Source organism: Kogia breviceps, chromosome 15 (genome assembly GCF_026419965.1).
Source record: "Kogia breviceps isolate mKogBre1 chromosome 15, mKogBre1 haplotype 1, whole genome shotgun sequence".
NCBI classification, from domain to species: domain Eukaryota; kingdom Metazoa; phylum Chordata; class Mammalia; order Artiodactyla; family Physeteridae; genus Kogia; species Kogia breviceps.
This window is the reverse complement of record NC_081324.1, coordinates 9828012-9847199: the sequence shown is the minus strand read 5'-3', so window position 1 is coordinate 9847199 and position 19188 is coordinate 9828012. Positions and strand designations below refer to the sequence as shown.

The 19188-nt window shown below is 32.2% G+C and overlaps 1 protein-coding gene across 5 annotated transcripts in view; it reads right to left on the bottom strand.

Moving 5' to 3' along the window:
* CDH19 (cadherin 19) overlaps positions 1-14382 on the bottom strand; it is a 93839-nt gene extending 79457 nt beyond the window's left edge. For 3 of the 5 annotated variants that reach the window (XM_067014903.1, XM_067014904.1, XM_067014905.1), the window contains exon 1: positions 14227-14360. The gene's annotated coding sequence lies outside the window, so the exon portion shown is untranslated. Of the gene's footprint in view, positions 1-5998; positions 6051-14226 lie in introns of all 5 variants that reach the window. The other 2 variants (XM_067014902.1, XM_059040331.2) reach the window with 2 other exon arrangements.
* Between the last annotated feature and the right edge of the window lie 4806 nt (positions 14383-19188).

Here is a 19188-nt window from a genome sequence, read left to right as displayed (position 1 = left end):
ATGGATATATGTAGACCTAGTCCATTAATTTCAACTGATTTGGATTATATTGATATATGAAGAAATCTCAATTATATATCCATTGCATACTGAGGGAGCTGTGAGTCGTTTTCTCTTCATTCATTTACCATCAGTGTTTAATAAAATGTTTTGTACCTGTTTCCTTGCATCCATGTTCGTGAATTTCTCCAGAAAAAAACACCAAGAAGTTAAACTGATGAATTATAAGGTCATTTTAAATTTTTATTCACCAGTTATTTTCAAATGCATTTCCCAATTATGTGTAGCTCTGTTTCAGCTAGTAATGTCTAAGTGTTCTAGTTTGCCAATATCATTATTGATATGTAATTATAAATATCATGCAATTTTGTTAACATGTGAATTCGGAAGTTAAATGTTATGATTTTAAAATTTAATTTCTATATCCCTAATTAGTGAAACTAAACATTTTTTTCATAATAATTACCATTAAGTTCTTTTTTTCCCTCTGTGAATGACCTCATTTATTTATTTATTTATTTTAAAAATTTATTTATTTTTGGTTGTGTTGGGTCTTCGTTGTTGCACGCGGGCTTTCTCTAGTGGCGGCGAGTGGGGGTGACCCTTTGTTGTGGTGTGCGTGCTTCTCACTACAGTGGCTTCCCTTGTTCTGGAGCATGGGATCTAGGCACACGGGCTTCAGTAGTTGTGGGACGAGGGTTCAGTAGTTGTGGCTCGCGGGCTCTAGAGCGCAGGCTCAGTAGTTGTGGCGCAGGGCTTAGTTGCTCCGCAGCATGTGGGATCTTCCCAGATCAGGCCTTGAGCCTGTGTCCCCTGCTTTGGCAGGTGGATTCTTAACCACTGCACCAGCAGGGAAGTCCCGACCTCATTTATTTTTGCTAATTTTTAATTGCTTGTCTTTTTCTAACTGATTTTTAGGCATTATTTACAGAAGCTAAAAAAATTTTTTTAAATGCTGGTTAGGCACATACATTTAAAATTTCTTCCAGTTTAGGGATGTTTTTCACTTTCTTTATTGTGCCTTTTCTCATGTGGAAAATTTTAGAATTTTTAAAAGAGTCTAAATTATCAGGCTTTTCCTTATCAGTTGTCATTTCTATGCTATTTTAAAGAAATCCTTTCCTACTCAAACATTATAAACATTTTCTACTCTATGTTTTGAAAAAATTTCCTGTTTTGTGTCTCACACTTAGTACTTTTCATTAATTCACATGGAAATTTTTATTTTTGTTTTATTTGAGTTAAGGAATCAACTTTACCTTTGATCATATAAATGGTAATTCTCAGAACATTATTTTGGATAACCCATAATTTCCTAATAAATTTATAATGTCACATTTGTTATGGACTAAGTTAAAGGCTCTCTTTTCTGTGTAGACTAATGACACTGCTTTAAATATTGTATTTATATGTATTACTATATTATATCTATCTAGATATACTAGTACTAGTATTTTTTTTCTTCAAATGGTTATTTAGCATTTTGTATACATTTTAAAATTAGCTTCTAAAGTTATATGAAAAAATCTGAATATGTGGTTGAAATATTCTTGATTTTATAGATTCATTAAGGAAAAGTTTGTCTCTCTTTACCATGTTGAATATTTTCTCCATTTTTAAGCATCTCATCATTTATTCTGGTTTTTAAAAAATATTTCAATATGGTTTTTCTTTTATATTTTTCCATTAAGACTTTGACCATTTATATATGATAGTCATTCCCTAATACTTTAGTTTCTTTTGCCATTTAGATTACACCAATTTAACAATTAAACATTTTTGACTGATGATAATATTTTTCTTCTTTTGAATCTACCATACTTTTTAAACTATCCTATTAGTTTTTTTTGCCTTTTTTTTTTTTTTTTTTTTTTTGCGGTACGCGGGCCTCTCACCGCTGTGGCCTCTCCCGTTGCGGAGCACAGGCTCCGGACGCGCAGGCCCAGCGGCCATGGCTCACGGGCCCAGCTGCTCCGCGGCACGTGGGATCTTCCCGGACCGGGACACGAGTCCGTGTCCCCTGCATCGGCAGGCGGACTCTCAGCCACTGCGCCACCAGGGAAGCCCCTCCTATTAGTTTTAATTGTTCTTTTATTCAGTATGAGTAATAGTAATTCTATTTCTTCCTTTCTAACCACACTTCCTCTGAGTACTAACCCAACTCCTAAATCATAACCTCCTAATGATTACCTTACTGATGGATTCAATTCAGCTTATTTGGTTCAAGAAGAATGAGTAGAATTATTATGAATGGACACTTGTATGTTCAGTCCTATAGATTTCCACTTCCAATTTCAATCCCAGAGCCTGTAACCACATGCTTAAGTTGAGAGCAGGAGAGGAAAATTTTTAAAATTAGGGCCACACAGGATGCAATGGGCAACAGACAAAGGCTCGCCTATTTCACCAATGCCAAATAACAAATAATTAAAAAGTATGTAACATGCATGCATACACACAGACACAAAATTCCAAAATTCTCACTTTTTTCCCCGTCTTCACAAGGGAAAGCTGTTAGTGCTTAAACATTAAGTGGCTATATATTGTCGAGTTTGTTGTATATATCTTAGTAGGCTAAATAAGTTACTTTCCATTTCTACTTTTCAAAGAAATTGTGTTATGAATATGTATCTTTTAAAAATTGAGATTATGAATTGAGATTACCACATGGTTTCTTTCTTTTAGTCTGATCTGATAATTGGCAGAATAAATAGATTCAGTAATATTGAGGCATTCTTGCATCACTAATATATACAAACAACTTTGTATATATATATGTGCATATATACAATATATATAGAAAGCAATATGTAATGTAAATATGCATTATATAAAATATTATGCATGACAATATGATATAGTGTAGGTAGTATAAATATTTTATATAGAACATACATTAAAAGATATATAACATATAGGATATATAGCATATGATATTTTCCAGGTAATATCATATGCAAAATTATTCTACTATTTCTTCTCTAGACAGTCTTGGTTTGGTATTGGAATATCTTATCTATATAAATTGAGGAACTCTTATGATTTGGATCACTATCTTAGGTTGTTTGAGAGTGGACTTGTTAATTGGTCCCAAGTAGACACTCTCTTTACAATTCATTGGATTTAACTGATTTTTCATTTTTATGACTAGATCTAATCAAAGATGCATTACTCACACACACACATAAATTGTGTCTAAACAAATAGAACATTGTGTTTATTTCCAGGCTCCAGCTCTGTGTGTGTGTGTGTGTGTGTGTGTGTGTGTGTGTGTGTGTATGTGCGTATGGAATTTATACAGGATGAAAACTAAAGTGTAATTCATGCAGATAAACCACTGAAATATTGATTAGAAAATATAACATATATTCCAGGTTTCCTTTATTATCTAATCCTAATGAATTCACAGCTTTCAGATAGTATATAACTAACAAAAGAATGATTTTCAATGCTAAGAAAAACTAAAAGACAAATTTAGAAAAGTAAAAATTTTAAACAACAGTTGATGAATAAGGTACACTTTTGAAGATTTCATTCACCATGAAATAAATCATAGCAGTTTTACAAAACCATCAGTTAACATATATTTTGAGTCAAAAATTCCACAATCTTAGAATCATACAAAGTTATTGTTTTAGGCATTTTTCACCTAAAACATTGTTTTGCATGATTATAAAACATTAACAGTTAATTATTTTCATCACATAAATAATATCTGTCGAATTGAACGTATATATCACTATAAAGACAAGGCAAAGGAAAAAAATATTTTTCTTCTTATGAACAACATATTCTACTCTCCAAAGAATTTGTTACAGTTATTTATTTTGTCCTCAATTTCCATTATAAAGATATTATTTTGGTTTTCACTTGTTGAAAATCTTTTTAGCCACTTCTTATTAGAGTATTGTAAATAAAGACACAGTTGTACTCTATCTGACAATTTTTGCTGATGTTGTATTAGTAGCTCAATAAAGCCTAGTCAAATATATCCAAAAAATGTTCCTTTCTTCAATTATCAATTGTTTTCAGTACATCTTCTTTACAACTACACTATCTATAAATTTATTCTCCTACCAAAAGCAATACTTAGTAAGCACCACTGCTAAATGGTGTGGAAAATATGATTCTATTATTGAAAAAGGCATAATATAAACACGATCTTTTTAAAGGCCCAAATCATAGTGAATGAAAAAAAAGTTTAAAGTCATATACCCTGTATTTTGCTTGTGTGTGTGTGTCTGTGTGTATGTGTGTGTATAGAATCAATGCAAAATTTTAAAGTTCATAAAATAGTATCACAGAATCATATAGTATCAGATTCAGAGGAACTGGGTGAAATATTAAAAACATTTCAGCAAAAACACTTTTTTGACAATAGTAGTAATAATTATTAGTTTAAACTCTGAACACGTGACAATACTGTTATTATTTTATGTTGGAGCTGATTACATTTTTTCTACTTTAAAATTTTTACTATGCATGAAGAGAATCTCTTGATCCTTAAATGAATAAAGTAAACAGTAACTTGGTTAGTTCCATCCCTCTATTTGTGGGAAATGATTTACACATCTTATTCTACTCTGGATAAAATGTAGATTTTCCACTCCATAGCTTCTGATTCACCAGTTACGTATTTTTAACAAGCACTATAGGTGATTCTAAGGCAAAGAGTCTGAGGACACTACCATCATCATTATCATTATCGTTATCATCTTGTCTAACAAGTATTGAGGGCTTACTCCATGATTATAACTATACAAAGAGTATGTCATTTTTTTTTTTTTTTTAAATTGTGGTATGCGGGCCTCTCACTGCTGTGGCCTCTCCCGTTGCGGAGCACAGGCTCCGGACGCGCAGGCTCAGCGGCCATGGCCCACGGGCCCAGCCCCTCCGCGGCATGTGGGATCTTCTCGGACCGGGGCACGAACCCGTGTTCCCTGCATCGGCAGGCGGACTCGCAACCACTGCGCCACCAGGGAAGCCCGAGTATGTCATTCTTTAATGAATTTGTCTTACAACAATTTTATGGTATATTTTCTTTTAATTTTGCTATTTTTATAAATGCAGACAATGAACATATGTAGGTTAACTAGCTTTGCTTGGCCATGTAGTAATTGGCGGGATTGGAGTTAAATCCAGAGAGCTTGTTTCTTTCTGAGTGGGTACATTTAATCAATGTGGTTGCAGGATTCTGGAATATGGATGCTATTTTGGAAATGAAATATGTGTGCAGATATTGGCCAAGGTTTATTTTTAGAGCAGTGGTTTCTGAACGTTCATATTTTATACTCCCATCAGAAAGAAATGCTGAAGGTGGACTCCAATATTTGTTGTATATTTATAAACTAATCCTTTACTTCTACAACTTTTACCACTATATAGATATTTTATAAATCACACTGAAAATTGAAATGCAAAAGAATGAGATAAAACATCAATACAAATAAAGTTCTTATATTTTCCCACAGCTCAGTCGATGGTCTTGGGTACGCCCTATGTTACATAAACACCTATTTGGAGACTGTTCTTCAAGGTAGAGGAGCACCACATGGCCCTGTTGGATGTTCCAAATCCACATCCCCCACTTTATCCTGCTTCCCTTCTCTTCAAGAGAATAATATGCTCTTGTTCTCAGACTGACTTTTACCCTAAAGCCCTGATCATGTACTAGTAACTTTCTGGTTGCCAAATTATGTCTAGAATGGATGGTTATTATAAATAATAAAGGTTGAGAATACATAACAGTAGATAAAGGTATGACATGAAGTAAAGAATTAAATCAAATAAACCATATAATATCCATCTGGCTCTTTTTCTTAATTATATTACTTATTTAAGTCTTCATTTAATACTAAATTAATGCTAACTATTAAGGAAAATCTGTATAAAATGTAAAGATTTGTACATGTATAGATACAAGAGTTGCATGGTACTAATCAGGGTGCTTAAACACTCTTAGATTGAGTTTCTCCAATTGCAAAATGAGATAACATACCTGACTTCTATGTATGTTGCGATAAGTCATTTAAAAAGAACTGGAACTGCACCTGGAACATATTAAACGTGCGATAAAAGTAGCTATTATTATGCCATAAACATGGCATTTATTTAAATGTTTATAATGACAGATTTCTTTGTAACCCTCTGATTAATCCATCCTTAGGGGGCATAAGAGAATCACTAGTAAGTCCCCATTACCACAGGAATAAAAAAATCAAAGGAGTAACTGTCAACATTAATGTTGTTTAAATCATAGAGGAAAGAACTCCTTTCAAGACAGGGCAACAAAAAATAGGAAATATTTGCTGCAGACTGTATACAAATGATTTCACGTTTATACACCCAAAGCTAATGTACGCAGTTTCTATTATGTGAAAAGTCAGGTTTTGAAGTAGAAATGTACTATAAATAGTGATAAGACCTAAGACACTTTAGAGATAGAATCAGAAGGCTAAAACCATCACCTTATAGTGCCATTATCACATCTAAATATAGATTTAGAAAAGTTGATTCCAAGAACTTGTAAACTGAAATCTATCTACTTGCTTATCAACTTTCTTTAATAAAGAAACATATATCCTCAAGTACAAAGCTGTAATGATAGTTGGGGATATCTAAATCAATCACCTGAGTCATTGCCAGAAAAAATCTACTGAAGTCCAATTTAATGACTAGTTTTTTAAAAGGTGGAGGGTGGTTAAAAGATAAATTTGAGAAAATCTCTTAGGAAGTAGAATAACAATGCATAGATCTAGAAACTTGGATAGAAAAGATCAGGAAATTAGAGGGTTAATTCAAAAGGCACAGCATCCACAAGTAAATCTCAAGGAAAATGGAGGGGAAATACTATTACAGGATAAATGTCCATTTACTGTCTTCACAGTCTCTCATTCAGTCTACAGAAAAATGCAGTCTGGCTTTTTCCGCCAATACTATTGTACAATGCAACCAATCCATTGAGGTCAAAAGGGATCCCCTTTATTTCTTTCTATAAATTTAATAAATACTTTTATTTATTTTTTAAAAATTAACTTCACAGTGGCATGGCACATTGTTGCCTGCACCATAACCACACATCCTTTTCAAAAATCTCCCTTTTTTGGTTTGCAAAACTTCATACACGTTTGTGGTTCTCTTTTGTCTGAGGAATCTCTATCTCATTTTACTGTCCTATTTCTTAAATTATGGAGTTCCATTCTTAAGGAATTTTTTGTTCATTTGATTCATGTTTATCTCCTGCTTTTACAACTTCAGTTAATATTTATATCCTGAAGCATCACAAAGCAATCCCAATAGTCCATATATATCACTTTTCTGATCTACAAACCTATTTTGCAAGAGGCATTTCAATGTCCATGTCTCACACAGAAATAATTATCTTTTATCCCCCATTCCACATCATCACTATGTTGTTTCTTTCACTGAATGAAACCAGGTTCCACTCAGAAACTCTCAGTTGAATAAAAATCCCCCTTTAATGTTTTCTTCACTTTACCTCTCATATATATTCAGGCTTCATCTATGGTCAATTCTACCTCTTAAGTCTTTCAAAGATATGTACTAATCTCCTACAACCTTTAAATTCCTAATCCACAATTTCTTGTTATTCGTTGTTTCTCATACCAGCAAAATAAATTGGAATGATATTTTGAAATTAGAAAATATCTTTCAGGAATGTTAAAGATTTCAGACCATTTAATCTACTAAACTCAGGTCTGAAACTCTATCCTACAGAAATAAACTGATGTTTAGAAAATTCTGGTGCAATGCATTTGTTTATTGTGTAAAAAATTTGGAAACCTAATTGTTGAAGCTAGTTGAGTAATTTTTGACATCTACACTCAGTCAAATGTTTAAAGAGGTTGGACAGAATTATGACAATGACAGTACATAGTTTTGTAGTAGAAAAACTATATGCTACCAGGAAAGTAGAGTTTGATAGTGAGTTGTATTTAATTAGAAAAATCAGTATTAACAAATGAGCGTGAAAAATAGATATCTTTCCTAAAGTGCCACTAAAAGAGACCATAACAATATCAGCAAATTTTACCTATCACCAGCACTAATATGCACCCTAAGTGTCCAGATTTTGTTTCTTATACCATTCATTAATTAAAAACAAAAACTGGTGCATCTTGATGAATAGCTCAAGAGAAGTTTTACAAGTGATTCTCAACAATTAGAAAAGAGTGGATTGAAGAGTGACTAAAGGTCAAGAATTGAGTCCCAAGAGTAGATGTGTCTCTCAGAATAGTTGCAAATAGAGGGAAAGCAGAGATATGTCTCTGCCCTAGGGGGCTTAGAGTTAATGAAGAATTTTTTCAGATAGAAATTACAGTGTTTGAGAACCCATTTGTAGGACAATTAAATGAGCAATAATAAGCAAAGATGCTGCAAAGAAAAAAATAAACCAAGCACCAAAGTAACCACTCAATAAATTCTGTTTATTATTAAGAATGATAATATATAAGTAAATAATAATAATGTAATTACCACTGTTTCTCTATGCTTTGCTATGACTTTAGAGCTAAAAAATAAATTCAGGAACTTCAGATAATCTCTTGGAATATTCCACGTGTTAAGATAATACTTACTCAAATCAACTTCAAAACTGAAAAAAAAAGTTTATAAAGAGTTTACTATTACAATATTTACTCACAAAAAGTTGGATTAAAATTATAAGAAAGTTTGGGTCCTAATATGGAACGTACATTTCAAAGGATGTTTTTAAAGGAAGTGAGAATATATCACTATTTTAGTACAAAATATTTTTAAACAAACACTCCTTCGAGATAAGTAATAGATGTTTTAAAATATATAAAACAGTAAATGTACCTCCAAGAGATGGGATGGGTTAAAAATACGTAGACTTAAGGAAGGAAAATCGTCATGAATATAGTTCATTTGAGACACAAAATTGATTTAAAAAGTAAGATAGGATGTCTTAAATTTTTTATTCCTTTGTAATTGATAACAGAGAGAATAAAGATGCTTTCTTTTCGTGCTTAATGCAGAAGCATTCAGTATAACTTTTTTTTGAAGATTTTTGTATGTGGGCCATTTAAAGTCTTTATTGAATTTGTTACAATATTGCTTCTGTTTTGGTTTTCTGGCTGCAAGACATGTGGGATCTTAGCTCCCCAGCCAGGGGCTGAACCCACACCCCCTGCATTGGAAGGCCAAGTCTTAACCACTGGACTGCCAGGGAAGTCCCTCATTCAGTATAATCTTAATGTAGAAGCTGAATGACTGAATTATTGAGGGAATAAGTGTCTCTGTTTTCCTAAAAATTTAAGTTATGTAGACTGTGAGACACTCCAACTTGTCAACAGGTGGGAGAGTTCATATATTCTGTGGAAAGGGATGATGTTCTTACAAGAAATAATTCCTTACCTAATTAAAAAAAAATCTTGCAACCCTTATAATTATTTTGTTTTGTAATATGTAGAAAGGAGCTAATTAATATCTTACTAAGATTTGTGATATTTAACTCATATACATATAGCCTTAAACATGTATTGCTTGTCCTTTTTTCCCTACAAAACAAAAGCTTAGTGGTATCATTATAATACAGTGTCACGTGCCTCATGAAAATTATTCTTATGAGTTAAGAACTGTGTGTTTTGAACGTTGGCTTAAAAACTTCCTATGTATATGTGTAATATACACATATGCACACGTGTATATGCACACAATGACAGCACTGTTTCATACCTTTAAAATAATTTAAATTTGCAGCAACATGGATGGACTTGGAGAACATTATGCTAAGTGAAATAAGTCAGGCAGAGAAAGACAATTACCGTATGATATCACTTATATGTGTAATCTAAAAAATATACACAACTAGGGAAATTAACAAAAAAGAAGCAGACTCGCAGATATAGAGAACAAACTAGTAGTTACCACTGGGGAGAGGGAAGGGGGAGGGGAAAATATAGGGGCAGGAGATTAAAAGGCACAAACCATTAGGCATAAAATAAGCCCTAAGGATATATTGTACAACGTGGGGAATATAGCCAATATTTTATAATAACTATAAATGGAGTATAACCTTTAAAAGTTGTGAATCGCTATATTGTACACCTGTAACTTATGTAATGTTGCACAGAAACTACACTTTAATTTTAAAAACCAGTTTAAATTTCATATAAGTGACTTTATTAAATCTACACTCTAACATGGCACAGTATTTGAACAAATAATTTGTGTGGGCTTAAAATTATTAAATGAGTATATATGTAAATTTGAAATTTGACCATAGATAAATATATATACACACATATGTGTGTGTATATATATATATGTATACATGTATAGAAACACATATGCTTATTTATTATTAACCACTAAATTTGGAGTCAAATTCTGATATGCCTATAGAATTGGCATAGTCAGTAGACACTGCTTAAGGACAGAAAATAACCAAAGAGAAACCGATGTTTTAAAAAGCCCCAAGACACGAATCCAAATTAGAAGAAGGGGATTTACATCCAATTAAAAAATTACAGTGTGGCCCTTTTATTTTTCATCTAACACTTTGGGGAAAGAGTTATATTTTGCTTTACTAATTCAAGAGCAACTCCAAGAACTGTCAAGAAGTATTTGCTTAATGACAAAAAATACCATTAATATTTCAAACACAAGATTCATCCCTATCTTTCTCTTTTTATCTTTTTTAGTGTTCTAGTTATATTTTACATATGTGTCTGAATTTGGTGGTATTATCTCTTTATCAAAGGAGGTCATACAAATACCCTATGATATCACTTATATGTGGAATCTAAAATATGACACAAATGAACTTATCTACAAAACAGAAACAGACTCAAAGATACAGACAGAGAGCAGACTTGTTGCCAAGGGGGAGGGTTGGTGGGGGAGGGATGGATTGGGAATTTGGAATTAGCAGATGCAAACTATCATATAGAGAATGGCTAAACAACAAGGTCCTACTGTATAGCACAGAGAACTATATTCAATACCCTGTGATAAACAACAAAGGAAAATAATATGAAAAAGAGTGAATCACTTTGCTGTACAGTAGAAATTACTGCAACATTGTAAATCAACTATACTTCAATAAAATAATTTTTTTTATAAAAGGAGGTCATAGATACCCCACTTGAGATTTTTAAAAATAAAATAGATGGCAAACTCTCGAAAACAATTTAGCTTTAATCTAACTTAAAGGCTGAAAAATGGTGGCATTTTCCGTTCCCATGATTTATGTATAATTTTCTCATTTCCACAGGAACGACATTTCTAAATTTTGCACTTACAGAAAATTATCTAGGTTATTTTTAGCCATAACTAATGTGCCAAAATTACTCCCACTTTAATATATTATCCTGCTAATTTACAAAATTCATTTATCATGTAAGTTCTTAGAAGGAAGGAACAGATAAAATGTAAATGTACTGATCTTGTATGTTGATAAGTCACTGTTCTATAATAACATTTCAAACTTGACTTCATATACCAAAGCAGAGTCCCTGAAAAATTATGTTTTGCTTTAAGACATTTTTTGATGATTGTGAATTCCTTTTATTGAGTACTAATTAATGCGACAAATTTCTGACAAAAACATTTCTACTTTACTAATTCTAGAGGCGTTTTAAAAATGTGAGACAAGAACTGTCTTACTGAATCACATCAGAATATTCAAGAGGGCATGCAACGTTTCAAAAAGAAATTGATTTGCTGTAAGTTGTGAAAATGTGGGTTTTAGAGCATTTTAGCTGAATTCTTTTGAGTGGTGGCAACAAAACTCTCTAGTGGTATAGGTCATTAATAAAAAGGGTCAAACATGTTTCTGGTCACTATGGAAAAAGTAACTCATTCATTTCTCAAATTTGTGAGCTGTCACCAGCATGGCAAGAAAGAAAGGATGCATATGCTTTATTAAGTTCCGTATTTGTTTATGTTTCATCCTTCATCGGTTATGCCAAAGCAAAGATACAGGTATTCGAAGATCATGGTTATTAAAGAAAGTCATCATGACAACAGAATATAAAAGTTCTATTTTCCCATATTCATTAGCATGGTTCTCAAATATAAGGTCAGTAGCAATAAATCCCAATCTAAATAAAGGTATATGAAAAGATCAATATGTTCTTTTAAACTGGGTAATACATTTATTCCTATTGCATTAGTACTCAATAACATGTTAAATACTATACTATAACCCTTTAAATATAACATAATATTTAAAGGGTACATGTTAAGAGCATGACTGGCAAAAAATTTACTACCAATTTATATTTAGTTACTGATTATTATTTGGCAAATTATATATACTACATTATGACAAATTTCTGAAAGATGGGTCAGGTTTCTTAAGAATGCCTGGGAGGAATTTGTGCACATCTTTTAAAACATCTTCAACTTATGATAATTTAATTGAATTATTTTTAAAAATTTCCTGAGATAAGTACCTTAGAAATATTTCAAAGGGGGAAACAAAATAAAACAAAAAATATACTTAGGTAATATATGCTTTAAGACTTTGACAAATTGTGTGAAAGCGTGTGTGTGTTTAAGCATAATAGGGCACAAGTAAAGAAAATACTAAAATTGAAACCATAGTACTTCCCTGGAGGTCCAGTGGTTAAGACTCTGTGCTTCCACTGCAAGGGATATGGGTTTGATCCCTGGTGGGGGAACTAAGATCCCACACGCAATGCAGTGCAGCCAAAAAAAAAAAAAAAAAATTGAAAACGTAGAAGGAAGATATAATTTACAGAATAATCTGATTCATTTCAGTCATTGTTAAACACTGTTGGTAAAGTAGAAAACACATATAAAGAATAAGAGATCAAATGATTTCTAGATTTCACAAACTGGCTATTTTAAAAGATTAAATAATTCTAGATTTCTAATTTTGTAATGTTTATTCCTTTTTGGAAATATTTTTACTGGTTACAAAATTTGGTAACAGAAATGTTCAGATTATATTGAAATTTAAATATTTTCAAATTAAAAATTATAAGTATATATTTGCATGCTAGTGATATTTAGACATTTAAAGTATTTAGAATTTGAAATAAACAATATTATATAAATGTACATTATTTTATTACATTACTTCATATTGCAAATACATCCAAAATATATATTAATATATAATTTTTTATATATTATAATTATATAAAGTTGCAAATATTTTAAATAAATAATGTTTTCTTGTTGGGTATATTAATTAAAAAATAAACTTATAGAGCTAAACTATAAATTTATATAATCTAAAGAAAAATTTGCCATTCTATTTCTGTATCTTTGTTGTTAACCTCTTCAGGTGTTATTTCATATGCTAGTTACTGATTTACTAAATCCTTTTGGCAAATTTACATTGAAATATTTTATTAAAATTAGTAACCCAATTAAAATTATTTGTAATGAATTAGAATTGAAACAATAATAAATGCCTTTCATAGTTTGCATTGTTTAATTTATAGTTTTGTGTATTTCATATTTGATGAATTAGCCTTCTTATTTCATGTAATAGATATAATAGATTACAAATTAATATGTGTACATGTAGTAGATTTAATAGATTACAAATTAATATGTGTTTGTATTCACAATATGCTCAATAGTTTACTTTTTTTAGTACTATTTTTGTAACATTCTTATTTACTTCAGCTTTTTCACTCTAAGAAATTTTGAAAGTCAATAGAAAGTTTGATAGCCAAAAACATCTGGCAAAGAGGAAGAAAATAAAATAATTATATGTCAACTTTAATAATAGATTGTCCTTCAAAGAAACATATAGTTTTATTGAGATATGTGAAAAGCTCCATACTGAATATCATTTACTAAGAAATAATTTATTATTTTAAAAATATTTATAAATAAATATTTTTCTCATATCTTTAAGGTTGATAACTTTATTGCTCATAGCATCTGAGAGTAGAGAGGTAAATACAAAAAAAACTTAAGAAACAAAATCCTGGAGAAAGAAAAAAAAGCAGTAATGCTACATTCCTCCCAAGAAACTTGTTTTAAATTTTCTAGATATAAGCAACTTTTATTTTCCTCAATCTGAACTGTAGGCAAATTGATATTTGTTTTAGAGAATGTTCAATGCACATGTCGTTTTAAAATTTTTAGAAATTTTTCCTTAAGAAGTGCAAATTAGCAGAGTTTTTCAAGTACTTTTTGGCCCTATTTTCATTGAGTTAATTTATATAATCAATACATGCCTGATTATCACATTCTTACCTGTGTATCTTCAAGTTCAATAAGCTCTGCAGAAAACAAATTCAAAATTCACATGAAACACATTAGGAATAGTAGGAGAGTTTGTCCCGATTTTGTTTCACAGGCTTCTCATCAAACCTGATATGTGCCGCATTGCTCTGAGTTACAGACGTTTGTGCTTTTAGTACCAAGACCCTCAGTATGTCACTGCTTACTGAATGCTATTTTGGGTTCTCTGAGTAGAGCCATGAACACTGAGCCTTTGTGCAAAATATCATAAGGGCACTCTGATGTCCGTTCATAGTCTAGGATTAAAATGCAGACAGCTCCAGCAAATAGCATGAGCTGATTTTTTTCGCCCTTTTTCCTAACAACAACCAAAAAGAAAATAAAGTACTAACTGGCTTGAGGTGATAAGGAGGGAATTCAACTTATGTAAGAGAATTCTGCAAGTGGAAAGGACATGCCCTCTACTTGGGGATTAGCTGATGAAACAAATGATCAATTTAAAATGGGCACAGAAGTTACTACAAAGAGAAAAGCTTTTTAACTGTGAGTCTATGCCTTCTGGCTGTTCCTTAATTCAGTCTTTCTATTCAGGAATAAAATAAAATACAGAAAGAGAGGGCAATGTCTAAATTATAATCCTCTTCTTTTCCTTGGTTTATGCATTACCTAAATATAGTTACTGTATTAAATTTATAATTAGAATTTGTTATAGTTATTTATTATGAAATACATAATATTATACTCCATACTGTTTACTCAAGCTGTTTTTAGTTAAAAATCATCTTTTAACCAAATCAGAGAGAGGTTAAAAAATGTGAACAGTGTCTAACACTATGATTGATGTATATAAAATTTAATATTTGTATGGTTTACATATGTAATTATTGTGAGGAGACAGCTTCAAATTTCAGAAATATACTTGAGTCCTGCAATATCAGGAGTATATACATGTCCATTGTATTTTTTATCATAACAGTGGAAGGAAAGTAGGAAAAAGATTACAACCAACGTTAGTGAGAACTAAATAGATTACGTGACTTCTGATTCATGCTTACTCCGTTTTTCAATTCATAAAAACCAAATTTCATTTGTTACCATTTGCTAAATAAATAGATGTTAGATGCCTCTGTACCATGTGGCAAAACCAAACAAGAATAAGTTAAATAAGCTTTTCCCCACGAGCTATTTTTTAAAGTTTTAATTGTGGTGAGAACACTTAAAATGAGACTTACCCTCTTGACAAATTGTAAAGTGCATAGTACAGTCTTGTAATCTAGCAGCACAACATTGTACGGCAGATCTCTAGAACATTCTCATCTTGTGTAACAGAAATTTTATACCCATTGAACAACGGCTCCCCATTTCCACCTGCCCCCAGGCCCCATCAACTGCCATTCTACTCTCTGCTTCTGAGTTTGACAAATTAAGACACCTCATATAAGTGGACTCATGTAATGTATCCTTCTGTGAATGCCTCATTTCACTTGCATAATGTCCTCTAGATTCATCCATGTTCTAGTGTTTGGGTAAGAATCTAACATTTTATGGGGTATTGTTTCCTGCCTTGATACAGTATCCAGATCCACTCTGAACTGCAATTACACTGTTTCAACCTGATAGCCTGGTTCCACAAGATGTCCTGAGGGCTTATCTTAAGGCAAAGGAGAACAAGTGTGGATCAGCATTTTCTACACCAATTGTTATAATACCACTAAAAGGACAATCAGGACTGTAGAAAATCCACTGAGACAGTATCAAACTTTCTAAAGAAGGTACAGTTTGAAACTATATATTTTATGTAGAATACCATTAACAGCAATTTTTGATTTCATTAAGGGAAGATCTGTCATAAAACACCTATGTAAAGTGACCAATTAGATTTGATTTTAATATAGCACAAAGTACTATAAATTACAAAAAAATGCTTGTCCTCAATGGGGACAGATAGGCTGGAATCCAGCAAGTCTCTACAGGTATGCCAAAACCAAGAATGTAGACTTGGCTGGACTGATGGGACTCAAATAAGCTCAAATAAGCTTAGTCATCAAATAAGCTTAGGGATTACTTCTAGTGCATTTTCTTCATATCAGGAGAAAAGTCCTTTTCAGGAGTGGGAGGGAAAAGAAGTAGTACATGGAACGTGACTGTATAAGAATGGAGAGTCTCAGAATTAAGTACAGCACTATCCATAGGAGAGCCAAAGCCATTACACTACGGTTTATTGGATGTCTCCACACCGTAGAACAAACGTAAGGAAGGGTGGAAAATTCCTGTGACACAGACGCTGTTTCATAGCTACACAGAAACATTCTAGTAAACAATTGTCAGCTTTCACATGCAATCTGGGGGAATTCTACAAATGTCATCTGCCAGCAGCCTGATGAAAAAGAGCATGAAGTTTTAGAAGCATTCAAGCCAGGATTGAATTCAGTCAATCTAAATAAAGATTTAAATTAAAATATTACAATTCATCAATGCTCTGATGAGCCATCAGTTTCTTTTTTAAAAGAAGATAATTAAGGAATGTAAATCCATTGACTAGCTGCAGACTGGACCAGCTAATGAAGTTCAGACCTAACAGCAGGCAGAGGACAAAAGCCAAATGTTATTCAAGTTCTGACCCATCCCTTGAGATAAAACTTCATTCAGAAAGTCTAGGTCTACCTACATCAAAGCATAGATGATTAAGGTGACTTTAATTAGATATAAAGGCTCTAATCAGCTGTGGTCTGGATGGTAGAATTTAAGGTCTATATCCTGATCATCACAGTCCTGGAGCACACTATTATTTATTAAAATAATATATTAGTATTATAATAAAATTATATGCATGAATGGTTTTGGAAAGACTCATAATGTATTAAGATAGAAATAATTGAAAAATGTATTAACTGTATGTCACAGTATCAATTAGGATTCTTTTGGCTGCCATAGAAACAACAATACAAATTAAAGTTTAAAAAATGGATTAAACCTTGGAGAAATGTGGAACATACATAGAAAAATGAAGTAGGCTTAGGGTTAGTTGGATCCAGTGGTTTCACACTGCAATCAGTTTTCCAGGTCTGTTTGCTCTCCTCTGGTGCTTAAGAGTAAGTAACGTTTTCCCCAAGAGTGTCCCAAACACTCCACTTTTACCTTATTGACTAATATAATCATTTGTCCATATCTGAACAAATTATGCCAAAGAGAAAAGCTTAGAACCATTAAGCCATTTCTTCACCTGGGAGTAAGAACTATCTGGTAAATAGATTAATGTCACCAAATCAAGGTTAGATTGTTGAATCTAGTTGGCAATCAACAGTATTCACTATAGACATGTATGTAAAATAGCCTTTCAAAAAGCTGAAAATAAAAATATTTTTTTCTGTGAATGACTTTTAGATGGTACTCTTTTCTAATGGTCCAATTTAGTGTATTTTCTTTTTGTTTTTTTTAAATTGTGAGCATATATCACAATGATAAATAGAAGATAAAATAAAATGAATAATGATAAAAATGACAATAAAACACTAGTTAATCCATATATTTCAAACAATGGCAAAATCCTTTTTTGTTAAACTCAGAAAACTTGGCTCCTAGTAAAGAAACATTCTATTGAATATGGCAACATTTTGTATGGTCTTAGAAGATTTACCTTTTGAAGTCTAGTTGCAGTAGCCATTGATTTGCTCTAATTAAAATGTATATGTTCATAGATCTATATTTTCTTCTTTTATTTTGTTTTGTTTTTGTTATTTTTTTATTTTCTGTGAGCAGAACTTACTCTGGAGCTCTGCATCTAAGGAATAATTTTGTTTGGTTAAACTACACAAACCCCATGATAGAGGAAATTGACATTGAATAATACATAAATAACAAAAGTCCCATTCTATAAAAAATGTATTTTAGCAACTGGTAATACATAAACAATTTATAATAATGGAATTCAGAAGTACAACCCCAGAAAGGTAAAATTATCTCTCTTGACCCCTGGCTCTTCAGCTATCTATCTATCCATCTATCTACCTATCAGTCATCTATCATTTTTCTTTTTGCAAGACATTGTGTTCAAGGTTATAGTTGCATAAAGACAAATAAGACTATGACCAACCATCTCTTGAAAATGTAAAGCACACATCATTTTTAAGCATAAAACAAGATGCTTAACAAAATGAAATTTAAAAAAAAGAAAATCCAATAAAATCATTTTGAAAGAGAGGAATGTTAACATCCACTGACTATGTGATGAGATGTGAAATACGTGTTATTTAATCAAGAGCTGATCATGAGAGAATTTTAGAACATAACATCTGTTTGCAGACTGAGCTGTACTGTACGAGATGTCCTGACTATTGTTTAAGTTCCCTGAAATATAATGGTACCTCTGAGACATTTCTGCATTTTATGAAAGATTTTGCATATATCTATATAAAGAAAAATCCTGTTTAAGTGGCATATATTTAAATTAATGAAAGTTAGTCACTGGAAACTAGTAGTGCTTTAATATTAATTAAAGGACAGTCTTTCTCCATATCAGGACCTGCAAACTAAGAAGCCAATTGCCAAATACACCCAGCTTTCTGTTTTTATAAACAAAAAAAAAGTTTTATTGAAACACAATCATTCTCATTTGTTTACATATTGTCTAAACTGTCTGTGGCTGTTTTCATGCTCTAAGGGCAGAGTTGAGTAGTTGCAACAGAGACTCTTGACCTAAAAAATCAAAACTATTTACCCTGGGACTTCCCTGGTGGCGCAGTGGTTGGGAATCCGCCTGCCAATTTATGGGACACGGGTTCGATCCCTGGTCCAGGAAGATCCCACATGCCGGAGCAACTAAGCTCGTGGGCTACAGCTACTGAGCCTACATGCGATAACTGCTGAAGCCCGTGCACCTAGAGCCTGTGCTCTGCAACAAGAGAGGCCACCACAATGAGAAGCCTGCTCACTGCAATGAAGAGTAGCCCCCGCTCAGCGCAACTAGAAGAAGCC